Raw genomic sequence first — 15,579 nt, forward strand, 5'->3', positions numbered from 1 at the left:
AAATGTTAGGAGTATTTATATCCTCTATTCTATGAAAAAATAATGTTTTGTAGCTACTGTCCTTATATTGTCATCTTAATAAATGAATTGGGCTTTGAGCCAATTGTTTCTACTCAGTAATTATTAAAATTATGATCACTTGGGAGAGGGGCTGAGGGTGAAGAAAGAAAGGTTAATAGCTTAGTTTTTAGGAGTGCAAATTCACAAAGAACCCAAAGACTTTTGGACCTTTGAGTGCTAAATTGGAAAGGTAATCCAAAGAGGGAGCTACAATAGTAATTAATTGGACTAAAAAAATGCAATTTATGCTACTGCTACTGCTGCCACTACCAGGTTACATTTGCATAAATATACAAAATCAATAAACAGTCCTGCCAGTAGATAAGGGAAAAATATTTCAATTTCAACACTCCAAAGGAATGTAATTCTACTGAAAAATTTATTCTTCCACCAACATAGACCCTCTACTCTTCAGTAAATGTTTCCATGAGGCACTATGGCTTGAGAAGTCCATCCTTAATGGTTGATCAGGTGAATAACATAGAGTCATCTGGGTTAATACATGCTTTTACAGCATGGTAGGATTTAACAATGGTTTTGTTCCATTGGCACAGTCTTTGAGAGTCCAGGGTCATCCCCACAACATAGGGAAGAATTGGAGGAAGACTTCAATGGAAATGTGCAGAGACCTAAAATAAAAGAAGACAGACAAGTGTTCATTTCTTTGTTCACCTCACTTTTGGAATATATGAGTGACAATCATCCATATCTAGGAAGATTTGGCTTTAGATTTGGGTTGGAATCGGATGACCTTGGAAGTCCTTTCCTGCTCTAAGCACCTACATTTCATATTTCCCAGGATATGACAATCATGCACTGCAGGATAGGGGATCCCAGAGGAATGTACTGTTCACTTTTCTTCATTTTGACCTCCTTGGGTATGTGGATCTCTATGTAGAGAGCAAAGAAAAATGTGCACAGAGTCTTTCATTCCAAGCACAAATAAATACATCAAACAAACACATCAACTGTGAATTCTCTCTCAAGAATCATGGGGAGAATTTCCATATGATGCTCTCCCCAGAAAGCTTCCATACTGTTTAACTAATGAACAAATCAATGTAAAAAGAAAGCTTATACTTTTTTTAAAATTTAAGTAGAGGAAAAATGGGAATAGTGACATAGCAACAAAGCTGAAAGAATCTCAGGGAAGAACTGGCATTCATTCATGCAATCATTCTACTAATTCATGCAGTCACTTAACCATTTTCATTTATTTGTTCAATCAGTAAACATGTTTCAAGCACCTATTAAGTACCAAGCATTATTCTAAGCACTAGGAACACAGAGACAATAAGCAATTCTTGCCCTCCAGAAATTTACAATCTAATAGAGAAAACAACATGCAAACAAAGATATACAAACATGCTATATGTAGAATAAATACATACATTCTCATATGTTCATTCATGCATTCACTTACTCATTCAGAAAAGTCACTAATGACCTTTGATAACTAAATTCAGTAACTTTTTTTCAGACCTCCCTAGCCTTCCCTGTACACACTGATCCTATTGGCTATCCTGTTCTTTTTGCATTCTCTTTCCCTTCCTTGGCTTTTGACATTTATTTTTTCTGCTTCTCTCCTTGCTTCTGATTTTTATTTCTTTTTTGTTGTTTATTTCTTATCCCCTCTTCTTGATATATTCCTCTAAAATGTATTTCCAAGGTTCCTTTCTCAATCTTTGACTTTTCTGTATTTAGCCTAGTTTCTTAGAGATTCCCAACAAATCTCACAACTTTATCTATACTTCAAATAAGACAAGTCTTCAATCTAGATCAATAACATTTTTTCTTAGGTTGCATTTTCAACTGCCTGCTGTTCAAACCCAACTAATTCTTTGAAGGATTGAGAACAAATCATTTTTTCTCTCTTGATTTTATTTTCTTTACTTTAAAAATATAAATATATTATATTATATATAATTACTATATGTCTTATATATAATTATATATATTATAAATATAAACATAATATAAATATGTTTATTTCTATCACTTCTCAACAATCTCATCCTCCTTAACCCCACATTACTAAGTAAAACAACCAATACATTGAATATATCTGACAATATAAGCTTTCCTCTGCCTCTGTAGTCCAGTACTTCTCTGTTAGGAGGAATGGAGGCATGCCTCATCATTGGAAGTCCTCTGAAATAAAAATTGATTGTGGTATTGATCAGAATTCTGATCGTTTGGTGTTGTTTTTATTGTAGTTATTATGCAACATTATTTTGTTGGTGCTATTTATTTCATTCTGCATTAATTTATATCCATGTCTTTCTAATACACTGAATTTTTCATATTCCTCATTTTCTATAATGGCTTCTTTTTTCTCATCTGAAAATTAGAGACTTAAACTAAATGCCTGCTAAGATTCTAAGGTCCTCTCCAGGTTTAAAATTCTGTATTGTGTGAGCCCAGAGATGATGTGTATATACACATATATGTAATGTATATACTGTCATGAGAGGAATTCTGAGAAATAAAATTCTAAGCATGATCCATTTATTAGCAAAATTAGCAATGGCCAATGAATAGGATCAATGGCTTCTCAATGCTCAAGGACCCCATGGGAGGCAGATGGGGCCTTTTATAATGATCACCAAGATTACAGAGCAAAATCTTGAGCGCATAGATGTGTCTCCTGATTGGCTAGAAAGTAAAAATCTCTCACAGCTTGATAATACAACATTTAGATCTCTTTCTCTGAAAGCCTTTTAACCATAAACAAAACTTAGAATTGGGGAAATTTGGGAATTGTTATAATAGTTTATATTGAAGTGGCTTGCTTTTTAGGTTAAGCAAATTTCTCTGGAATGTGGGTAAAGGATGAAGTTACTAGGATAGAGGTACAAGTCCCAAGAATAAAATCATCACCTGTTACCTGAGTAAACATATATAAGGCTAAGGAATGGTGAGGGGGAATATCAAATCTAACATGCATATTGCATGTGTGTTTATTTGAATGCACGCATGTACTCATACATGAACACTATACACAAGTGTTCTTATATATGTAATATAAAATCGAACATTATTTTTAATTTTGTTTTGGTTAAGACTTAGTCAAGTTAGATTTGATATTAACAATAAACACATGCAATACGCAGATTTCTGTGTGTATGTATGTAGACAGATAAATGCATATATAAACATGAACATATACATATATGTATAACACATGTATATATGGCAGTGTATGTGCACATGTATCTGTGTCTAATTCTATATCTGTGTGTCTATATGTATGCACACAGAGATTATTCTTTAATTATTAAACATATGCTTATCTGGGGTGATGGATGGGTGTGAGTGGAGTTTTGGAACTTTTGTATGAATGTATACATAGGCACATTCACATAGATCCCCTCTAGATTCACTTTTCCAATTCGCACTAGTATTGGGTCCCCAAAAGGCAACTAAACATTTTTCCTCTCAGTGTCCTAGGGACCAACCACTTAATATCAATTAGCTTTTATAAAGTGATATTTACTAAAATGGTATAGTAGGAACAATTGTTATAAAACCTTTTCTCAAAAAAAAAAAAAAAGTCTGGATTACACTTTACCTATTTATATAAAAGTTACAGGGAAGGCTGACTTCAAGCACATATATGTAGAATCCAAGGGGGAAAATAGGCCCAAGTTGAGTATAAGCATTTGGCAAAAAATAAATAAATAAAACAAAAAGCCAATTTCTTGTTAGATGGGAGTCCTTTGTTCCCTTCATTAAGTACCCTTTAGAGGTAGCTGTCTGCTAAGCATCCAGATTCAATGCCCTTGTAAAGTGCTATCTTAAAGCTATCTTTCCTCAGTGGATCTAGTTTGTCCTTCATGTGACCTTAATATTTCTATTCAGACACTGACCTGAGTCACTGATCTTCAGAGGATGTTGTTACCAACACAAGGAAATCCAAATCTTCTGACCTTTAAAAGTTCACAAAGGTATCTTCTGGTCTTTGGGGGGAAAGGAGAGGAAAATGAATGTAACAGTCCCTCTAGGCTCATTTCTTATCCCCTCTCTAAGCCCTCTAATGTAAGTGCAAAGGATTTGCCTCCTCAAGGTACTCCTGAAACTTGGCTTTTTTTAATATACATAGATTCTGAGATGTATCTAATTCTTTCAACCAAACCCAATATTTTTTTTTATTTCATCCAATTGCTTAAAGCACTACACTCCTCCCAAATTGTTTGAAGATTCACTCACACCTAGATTACATTTTTGATTGATTGATTCTATAACTAAATCAAGAAGTTTTCTCATCTGACAAAGATTTTAAGGCATAGAGCATCTAGTTAATTTAATTAGGGTTGGGAGGTATGAGATACTTCCCACTTTCACTCTATATTTTGCACTCAGTTTACCATCTTCTGTCCTCAGCAAATCAACTGGAATGCTATTGAAGACCACAGTCCTAAATCTTGACCAACAGATCATTGAGAAAACTGTGCTACAATTTATAATTAAATACAAAATTAACATTCTTCTCTACTCCCAAAAGTGTAGTGATACACTTTACAAAGTTTTCAAAGGTGGCAAAAAAACTTTTATGAACTAACGTTATGTGCTGTAGGCAATCATTAGCATTTTAGGTATGCAAAAACTTGTGATGCAAAAATTATTTCTATTCCTAGTGATGAGGTATAGATTTGTGGTACCCAAATGAAAATGAGGTCTAGTGGCAGTTTTGGGGGTACAGGAGTCAAATAGAGCTCCCCTGAAATCCCTTTGGATTCAGTGCAAGGATAGGGAATTAAATGAGGTCTAATAGCAGTGCAAGAGTCCCCTGTAAAAGAATTTACAGGCCTGAACACTTAGATTGATAAAAAGAGGTTTATTATGGATATTGGAAGTAAGGTTAAAGTCTAGTTAAGGAAATAGGTGAAGGTAAAGAGAAGAGGGCACCAGAAACAGTATTCCAGTGGGTAGAGATCCTTGGCATACTAGGTGTAAGGCTGGCATATTTGGAACCTCTGCAAGGAGAGTACTCCAGCTTGGCTCTTTTATAATGAGAGATTTAGCTAAAGGGGCCTCTGGGTGGAGTCCCAAATTGGCTCAGATGCGGAGGCGGCTGGGACAAGCCTGGATCCCCTTTTGGAATTCAAAGGGGTGCTTTTGACCAGGATTTGTAAATGGACTGATATGTCTCAACCAGGAGGGGCTGGGAATCTGAAAGGAATCACAAATCAAGAGGAAATAGTTTTTTAAAGGGGCCACAACCCACTTCACATACACTATAGCCTTAAACAAAAAAGAAGAAAAAGTCTTGTTAGTGGATTCCACATTCTTGGCTATCCAATAATAACTGTGTTGGGTAGAAACTCTCTCTAGTGGGTTCTTCAAATAAAAGGGGTCTAAAATGTATCTTAGATAAAGCCCCCAGAGTGAGTCTAACTTCTAGGCTCACTTTCTTAACCCCTATTTTCATTGGAAGGTTGAATCTCCAAAGAGTAATAACTATTTCTCCTCTCTATCTTTTAAGAGTTATTTGATATAGTTCTAGTTGTATTCTAATGTCACTAATAAGCCTCCAATCAATCCCAATTGATTATTAATTTTTATTGTCTTTGTTCAGTCATGTTCAATTCTACATGACTTCAGGGGCTTTGATACTGGAGTGATTTGCCATTTCCTTCTCCATTGTGTTCCCATTTTGCTGATGAGGAACTGAGGCATGTAGGGATTAAATGACTTATCCAGTGTCATAAAGCTGGGAAGTATCTAAACTCAAATTTGAACTCAGACATTCCAGGCACAGTGCTCAAACCACTGCACAACTTATCCAGAGTTAATTAGCTTTAAAGTGAGTATTTATTAAGATAGTATAGTAAAAACTATTAGTTAATAAAAATAACACTAATTGACTCATACTAAGACATGGGTCCTCCCATGACCTCCCACATGTATATATGATCTAGGAAGAAGTGAGCTCAAGCTTAGGGAGCTAAATTCAAAAACACCAAATTATTGAACAGAAGTCTTTTGTTCCCTTTGTAGAATTATTGTGAAGTTCCCTTCAGATATAGTTCCTACCAAACTCTGAGGATACATGCCTTTTTAGAGTCCTGAAGTACTTTTCCCCCTGTATCTAGTTTATCCTTGGCATGTCCTTTAGCACACAATACAAAAATTGACATGAGTTATAGCCATCAGGGAACAGTTCTATGAACCAGATGAAAGTCCAAATCTTTTGATGTTTAGAAGTTCACAAGGGAATGTTGTGGTCTAAGGGAAAAGAGCTGTGTGACAGTCCCTCTAGGTTAAATGTCCCCACTTTCCAACACATTTAATGTAAGGGGTCTGCCTCCTCAAAGTACTTCTAAAGCTTAATTACTTGTAAATCCCTCCTCTGATATATATGTGCGTGTAAATAAATGTGCATGCATGCATACATACATATTACATATACACAACATACATACATGTCTATGTCAGCCAATCCCAACACATTTCTTTGCAATATCACTTGATTTCATTCAAGGGTTTGAAACACTTCAATCTTCTCCATTTAAAAACTTATTAACACCTACTTTACACCTTTAATTAATTGATGTAATTAAATCAAAGCTGTATTCTCACTCAATCGGGACATAAAGACCTTGTTAGTTACACTAGTTGGGATTGTAGTTTGTAGAACAATATATATATATATATATATATATATATATATATATATATATATATATATATATATATGTAATATTTTTAAAAATTTACAACTTTTTTGTTTTATGCTCCAGCATTCACTGCTCTGTACTTTCCCATTCTAAAATTCCATATTCTATGTTTGTTTCAAACCTGACATTTTATTACTTACTGTTATTTCTTTAAGTTTTTTGTTTGTTTTGAGATTGGGTCTCTCTGTATTGCCCATACTACATTTGTGACTTACAGATCTGACCCCAATAGTAGATCTGCACAGAAAATTTGGCCTGATCCAGTTCATTCCTCCTTAAGTAGCTTGGTGGCCCGCTGATTCTGGGGGCTTATCATGCTGTTGCAGGACCTATGAATACCAAATAAGCTTTAGCTTACTACAATTTAGAACTTCCTCACTTAAGCAATCCACCAATTTCATCTTCCTTTAGTAAGTGGAATTACAGGGTGTGTACCATTATGTCTAATTAGAAAGGTAATTTTTAGTTTTACTATACTATTGTCAACATTCTAAAGTGATATAATAAAACCCTTTTCAATGTTATGTTCTTTAGTCTAAGATTCTTTCTAGATCTAAAATCTGAGTGAGATTAATGCCATATCTATGTTCCATCTTTCTTTCATTACCATGAAAGTTCTATATCTTATAGTATGAAATTTTATATAGAAACCAGAGTTAGAAAGAACCACTGAAATAATTTCATCCAATCCCTTCATTCTACAAAGAATATAACTTAGGTCCAAATGGGGAGTGGCCTGCCTGACATGACAGCTAAAATAAACAGAAAAACTGATTTTGGAATCCATGTCTTCTGTGGTTTTTGCACTCCCACCTATGTGTTCCTTTCCTTTCTTTCTTTTTTCTTTTTTCTTTTCTTTTTTTGTTGAGGCAATTGGGGTTAAGTGGCTTACCCAGAGTCACACAGTAAGAAGTATTAAGTATCTGAGGTCATATTTGAACTCAGGTCTTCCTGAGTCCAGGATTGGTGCTCTATCCACTATATCACTTAGCTACCCCTTGTGCCCCTTTTCTAAAGTTTTTTCCAGCTTTGACATTCTACATTATGCATTCTAAGGTCTCTTTCAGCTTTAACATTCTATTATACTAATTGATCCAGCTTGTATTTTAGTAATTAAATACTAAGCATCCTATTGTGATCTCTCCTGGTGGGGGGTGACTGGGAGGGAGGGAATTTAGAGAGAGGGAATGAGGGCAGGGCCATGTATAATAAATTCTAATTATTTCCTTCTAATAGCCTTGCTGTGTATTTGCACAGCAAGCTGAGCAATTCCAAGAGATTATTATAATGCATCTAATTATCAGCATCAGCCTGTTCTAAGTGCTATGCTAATAACTCAATGAATGAATTGTAGACTCAGGTAATTACAGAACTAATGTAACTCTAAATTCCCTGTTAATGCCAGGGAAATGGAAAGAGAGCTAGCTGAGGGTGAGAGAAACTTGCTGCCTCACAGTAGGAGACAAGGACTAGATTTTGAAAAATCTCTGGCTCCCCTATCTGCTTAACCAACTACCAGTCTTTGCTCTCCAACAATTTGAGGGTGTGACTCTATAAGCCAAGAAATGGAAGCAGTCTATGAGAAAGAACCTTTGGTCTTGAAGTCAGCAGCGTCAGTGTCTAGTCCCTCTTTTCCACTGACTTGCTACTTGATGACCTTGGATTAATTCTTGTCCTCTCTCTAAGCCTCCATTTCCTTATCTATAAAATAAAGGAAATTGTTTGGATTCCTTCTAGTTCTAATAGTCTGTGTTCTAGAATAAGAAGGGATCTAATAACACAAAATAATAGAACCCAGATCATAGAATCCTCAAACTAGAAGAATGTTCAGGTTTCATTCAGCCCAATGCCTGATTGAGGCAATAATTTTCCTTTTAGTATTCCTCATAAATGGCCACTATGCCATGCCCCCTTAAAACAAATAGTACTAAACAGCAGATCTCAGAGGCCCTTCAAACAAACCTTTGTGATCATCTGTTCTAAGAGGGATTCTTAACCTAGAAACTACAAATTTGTTTTAAAAAATAATATAACTCTATAAAGACAATATTTCAATATAATTGTTTTCATTTCTTTTCCTGCATATTTTGTTTTGTGCCTTTAAAAATACTATCTTGAGAATGGATCCTATTGTGATGCTGGAGAAACTGAGGCAAGATAGAGATTAGAGAGTTTTTAATATTTTATTAATTGGAGAGTATGATTGATTGGAAAAGACTGTCTTCTCAAAAGTATCCAGGGACAAATGAAAGAATCCCAGGTTATTTTTTTTAATAGGACTTTGAAACAAAGAAAGAAAAGAATGGGAAGTTTCTGGACCATAACTTTGAGAGCCAGAATCAGAATATCTGAATAAACAGAAGTAAATATGTCAATGAGGTATCCAAGATAGTCTTATCTTTTGGAATATTTAGAGGGGGATAGTGCCATAAATTCTTGAGGACAGAAGGAGTTAGGAGCCAGGAAGTCTGATATCCCCCTTATCTTGAGTCTTACATTAGAACCTTAGAAGGCCTTAGAACAGTGGTCTTCAATCTTAATGGACCTGAGAGGGATTTTACAACTAAGGGGACTGAGGCAAAACAGTTAAGGAAACTGAGGCAGAAAATTCAGGGAAACTCAGGACAATTAGGGAAACTAATGCAGGGAAACTGAGGTAGAACAGCTTGAGGAGACTTTGGCATAACACTATAAGCTTTATCAGAGTACCAGAGGTGCCCACAAGCACAATAAAAAGGCTAAGAATTAATGATTAAATGAATATTTTCTCATTTTTTTCAGAAAAGTAAATGGAGACCCAGAGAAGGGAATTGATGTCCAAATCTACACAGTTAGATTTAAAGGCACTGACAAGACCCTACTTTAACATATAATTGCAGAGACAACACATTTCTTAAAACCAAATTTGTCAAATACTGTGGCGACCGCAATAGGACCCTGGATGCCTTAGAATCAGCCAGAGTCAGTATCAGCAAAAGTCTTTATTCTAGGTCTTTAACAATGGAAATGAAGAGAGCCGATGCGTAGGATCTGTGACCTCAAAGCCTCTTCTCTTTCTCCGAAGTGACCCTGGCTAGTGCACCTCCTAGTCCCTCCCACAATTCTCTGTATACACCAAAAGATTGGGCCAGCACAGGATAGAGGGAAGGGCCATTTTCCAAGCATATTATTATTGTCCAATCAGTAATTAGCCTCAAGTGCTCGATTATCTAGCCCCAGTGCATTGACTTGAGTTTAAAAAAAAAAAAAAAAAGGAATCTTGAAAAAGATATTTATTTATTTTCTGGATATACTCACTGTGAAATATAATTTTATAATTGTTGATTGTTTGCTTCTGGCTATCTTTCACCACTTCTGTTCCTTCCAGGATGCACTTGGACAATCAAACCTTAGGGGCCAGCCACTCCTATTCCCAGTCCCAGAAGGGAACTGGACAGTCTTGCAAAGCCAATTTAGGAAAGTGATGGCTTGGAACATTCTCCTCTTATCCTCCAGCTACTCTTTATGTTGTTCTCTTTCCCTCCCTCCTTCCTTCCTCTCCCTTCTTCCTCTCCCTCCTCTCTCCTTCCTCCCTCCTCTCTCCTTCCTCCCTCCTCTCTCCTTCCTCCCTCCTCTCTCCTTCCTCCCTCCTCTCTCCTTCCTCCCTCCTCTCTCCTTCCTCCTCCTCCTCCTCCTCCTCCTCCTCCTCCTCCTCCTCCTCCTCCTCCTCCTCCTCCTCCTCCTCCTCCTCCTCCTCCTCCTCCTCCTCCTCCTCCTCCTCCTCCTCCTCCTCCTCCTCCTCCTCCTCCTCCTTCTTCTTCTTCTTCTTCTTCTTCTTCTTCTTCTTCTTCTTCTTCTTCTTCTTCTTCTTCTTCTTCTTCTTCTTCTTCTTCTTCTTCTTCTTTCTCTCCTCCCCTCTCTCCCCCTCTCTCCCTCTGTCCCTCTGTCTCTCTGTCTCTCTGTGTGTACATCTCTCTTTCTCTCCCTCCTTTTCTCCCTTTCTGTCTGTCTTTGTGTCTCTATCTCTTTCTGTCTCTGTATGCACACACACGTACACACACACCCCATTTTCTTATTCCTTAACAGCTCACCCATTTAACACATGGAATATAAACAGTCAGACATGTGGAACGAAGTGTGAACAGGAGCCTTTGAAGATGGGCTTGCCACCATAGCAACGATTTTTCTAAGAGAAATCAAAACAGAAACTCTCATCCTTAATGTGGATTCCTTCCTAGTGGAAGCTCAGTGCTGGCTGATAAATGTGGTCATTCTTAACACAACCAGGAAGGAGGAAAAGAACAGAAGTTGGTATAAGGGAGAGCCTAGAAACCCTGCTGACAATAGCTTGCCTCTGTCACACAGCTTTAATTATTAATTTTTTTCCTTACATTGAGCTGAAATTTATCTCTGCAACTTCTACCTATTGCTTCTTACTCTGCTACCTAAGACACAATCTACCTCCACAATAAGACAAATCTACCTCCAGTTCCCTCTGGCTGCCTTCCAAATGTATACATAATCATAGTTTCTCAGAGTTGGAGACCATCTAGTCTAAACCATATTGGATCAAGAATCCCCTCTATGACCTTTCAACTTTTTCTTGAATATCATCAGTTGGGGAAACTTAACACCATACAAAGAAACCCAACCCTCTTTAAGATAGTTTCAGTTGTTAGGGAAAGGTAGCATGGTATAGGAGATAGAGAAACAGTCTTAAAATCAGGAAGAACTGGATTTAAATGCTAAATTACATACTAGCATGTGATCATAGGTAAGTCATTTAACCTTTAGTGTCTTATTCAACTCTTTAAGACTTCTAATTTGTCAGACTACTTCTTGCTTTCCCTTACTGTTTTTTCATTCATATCATATCCTAACCATGAATATTTCCCAAAGATCCATCCTGGGCCATTTCTTTTCACATTAAACTACTTCCATAGTGATCTTTTCAGTTCCCATGGGTTTAGTTATTTGGATGATTTCCAAATCTATATATCCAGCCCAATCTCTCTGCTCAGCTGTCATGATACATCTCCAACTGCTTCTTGGACATCTCAAGTTGAATGTTTCCTAGGCATCTCAAACTCATCATATCTAATTAATTAATTAATTAAAAAGAAGAAAGATACTGAGTTCTCTCTGGGACATGATGAAAGAACTCAATATCTTTCTTCTTTTTAATTAATTTATTTAAAACTTAAATACAAAATAGAAAAGGGGGAAATTGCCATGTAAACAACAGAACATGAGATGTTTCAAATTATAAAGTAATAGATTTTCATTTCAAGAAACCCTACATAATAAATACTACACATTCTGCTTAGAGCTGTCTATTTTTCCTTTGCTTCCTTTTAGGTTTTCTTTTATTCTCTGCTGTACACTTTTTATTTTATTCTTTTCCCTCTCTCATCCCCAAGGAGGCTACAATTAAGCATGAATTATATATGTATGTCTCTGTCTGAGTATTATGTATACACATACACACACACACACACACACACACACACATATATATGTGTGTGTGTGTGTGTGTGTGTGTGTGTGTGTGTGTGTATATATATATATATATATATATATACACATATACATACCCAGATACAAACATACATATACGTAGATGTCTCTAATCATATACATATACACATATACGTTCCTATACATCTATGTAAAACCATATTATGCTTGTCTTCTATTTCTCTGATGGTGGATATTATCTTCCTTCCTAAGTCCAAGTGTTTACATATTTTTTTCTGAATCCACTAACTCATCATTTCCTGCACCACAGCAATATTTCAACCTTTTACTATCTAAGTATTTTAAGTCTTAAAAATATGGATTAATATGGCTTACATCTAGTGTGGTTTCTCTATTTTTCTCTTTTTATTAAATCTATTTAAGCTTTAACTTTGTCTGAAATGAGACTTACTATCCTTACTTTTATTTACTTAATAAATATTACTTCCTATCTTTATTATTATGTTTGTGTGTATCTCTTGTTTCTTATCCTCCTCACTACTCTGCTTTACTTATACCCCCTACTTGCCCTCCCTCTTATTACTTAACCTACCCCACCTCCAGGGATCTCTCCCTTATTTTCGCCTTATTCTTATTCCATTCTTATATATACTCTTCTATACCCCTTCATTCTATTCCCTCATTCTCTTTTTTTTTTCTTTATAAATCTAGAAAACTTTTATTTCTTTCCAGATTTTATATTATTTTCTCTTTAACTCTGATCTGATCTGACTAGAGTTCCATTAAAAACTCCTATCTTATCAATGTTATATCTTTCCATCCAGATCCTCCCCACTTATGAACTCTTCTATTCCTGTCAAGAACACCACCATCATGGGAGCAGCTAGATGGCATAGTAGATAGTGTACTGACCCTGGAGTCAGAAGGATCTGAATTCAAATCTAGCCTAAGACAATACTTACTAACTCTGGGCAAAACACAATTGCCTCTCAAATACAACAACAACAATGAAAGAACACCACTATCCTATTAGCACATCAGGATTGCAACTTTGATGTCATAATTGAGTCCTTTCATAAAATGGCTAATTTGTGACATTGCAATTGATTGTCAAATCTTATTGTTTCTATGTTCACAACATCCCTCTCATACATTTCCTTTCCACTTAAATAGCTAGGCCTTAATCACTTTTTGTGTGAACTATTATAATAGCCTTCTAACTGGTCCCTCTGTACATGTCACCCCTCACATGTATACTCAACGAGCTTTACTTTCAGTATAAAATAGAAATTCCTCTGTCTGGCATTTAAAGCTCATCATAAGATGTCTTACTTCCTACCTTGCTAGTCTTCTTATGCCTTGTTCCCTCCTTTCCACTCCCTCTACATGCAGCAATAGAGACCTATTTGGAGTTCATTGAACAGAATTCTTTCTCTGGCATCTTCTTTCTTTTGTACTAGCTGTTCTATATGGCTAGAATGCAGCCGTGACATCCATCATTTAGTTTCCCTAATTTACTTGGTTTCTTCCAATTTTCTCAGTTGCTAATGTCTCTCTCCCTTTTGGATTTCTAACACCTATTCTGCATATATCATCTATATACCTACTTATTTACAGATTCTCTCCCCCATTACAATGAATGCTCCTTGAAGGCAGGCGTTAGCTTTGTTTTTTGCTGTTTTTTGTATTCCTAGTGCCTGACACAAAAATGAACACTTAATAAATGCTTGTTGACTTACTGACTGAATTAGTAAAAGAAATTTCCATAGAGGTATATTTTCATATTAATGGAATCACAGGTCTGGAACACCTTAAAAATTACTAGGAAGATTTTCCTTTCATTGAGCCTGAATCTGCTTCTCTGAAATGTACACCCATTGTTCCTTCTTATGCCTTTCAGGTCAGTTAGAGAAAACCTAATGTTTCTTCTTGATAGCCCTTTAAACACTTGAAGACAATTATGTCATTCTTGAGTTTTTCCTCTTTCAGGATAAGCATCGCCAGTTACTTCAAATAGTCTCTAATGACATGATTTCAAGGCACTCCAAAATCCTGATTGTTCCCTTGTAGGTACTATCTCACCAGTGCTTTTCTAAAATCATGATGCCCAGAATGAACACAGATCTTTGGATGTAACTTGACCAGGACAGAGTACAATGGGACTCTCCACTCCCTCATTCTGAATATTAAGTCCCTTAATTTATTTTAATAGTATATTATATGTAAAGATGGTTTTTGATATCCATTTTTATAAGATTTTGAGTGCCAAATTTTTTTCTCCCTTCCTCTCTTACCTCTTTGCTTCCCAAGACAGCAAACAATTTGATATAGTTTATATATGTACAATCATTTTAAACATATTTGTATATGAGTCATGCTGGGAAAGAAAAATCAGAAAAAAAGAGAAAACTCACAAGAAATTTTTTTAAAAGGTGAAACTATGATGCTTCAATCCATGTTCAGTCTCCATAGTTCTTTCTCTGGATAGAAATGACATTTTTTTTATCCAAAGTCTGTTGGAATTGTCTTGGATCACTGTATTGCTGAGAAAAGCAAAGTTTATCATAGTTGACTATCACACAATCTTGCTATTATTGTATACAATGTTTTCCTGATTCTGCTTGCTTTACTCAGCACCAATTTATGTACCTCTTTCCAGATTTTTCTAAAATCAGCCTGTTCATCCATATGGAAGTAGTCATCCAGTAAAATCTCAGAGCTTTTTCTCTACTCCTGTTTTCCCCCTGTAAACTCATAAAATTATTTTTGATACTAAATAGGGGTTTTCTTTAAGAATAGAAAGAAAACCCCCTACTTGGTATCAAAAAATAATGTTTTCGAATCCAGCCATTCTGGAGAGCAATTTGGAACTATGCCCAAAAAGTTGTCAAACTGTGCATACCCTTTGACCCAGCATTGCTGCTATTGGGATTATATCCCAAAGAAATACTAAAGAGCGGAAAGGGACCTGTATGTGCCAAAATGTTTGTGGCAGCTCTTTTTGTTGTAGCTAGAAACTGGAAGATGAATGGATGTCCATCAATTGGAGAATGGTTGGGTAAATTGTGGTATATGAAGGTTATGGAATATTATTATTCTGTAAGAAATGACCAGCAGGAGGAATACAGAGAGGCCTGGAGAGATTTAAATCAACTGTTGCTGAGTGAAATGAGCAGAACTAGAAGATCACTGTACACTTCAACAACAATACTGTATGAGGATGTATTCTGATGGAAGTGGAAATCTTCAACATAAAGAAGATCCAACTCACTTCCAGTTGATCAATGATGGACAGAAATAGCTACACCCAGAGAAGGAACACTGGGAATTGAATGTAAATTGTTAGCACTACTGTCTATCTACCCAGGTTACTTATACCTTC

The 15,579-nt window shown here is 36.0% G+C and overlaps 1 long non-coding RNA gene across 2 annotated transcripts; it reads right to left on the minus strand.

The window, feature by feature from the left end:
- Positions 1-469: 469 nt before the first annotated feature.
- LOC141557051 (uncharacterized) lies at positions 470-14,762 on the minus strand. 2 transcript variants are annotated; one of them, XR_012486697.1, is made up of 3 exons: positions 14,612-14,762; positions 3,930-4,019; positions 470-689 (listed from the first exon to the last, which is right to left on the minus strand). It is a non-coding gene; the product is annotated as an uncharacterized LOC141557051 (long non-coding RNA). The 2 variants fall into 2 exon arrangements; XR_012486698.1 differs by lacking the exon at positions 14,612-14,762 and adding an exon at positions 10,038-10,238.
- Between the last annotated feature and the right edge of the window lie 817 nt (positions 14,763-15,579).

This window comes from Sminthopsis crassicaudata, chromosome 2 (assembly GCF_048593235.1).
Source record: "Sminthopsis crassicaudata isolate SCR6 chromosome 2, ASM4859323v1, whole genome shotgun sequence".
NCBI classification, from domain to species: Eukaryota; Metazoa; Chordata; class Mammalia; order Dasyuromorphia; family Dasyuridae; genus Sminthopsis; species Sminthopsis crassicaudata.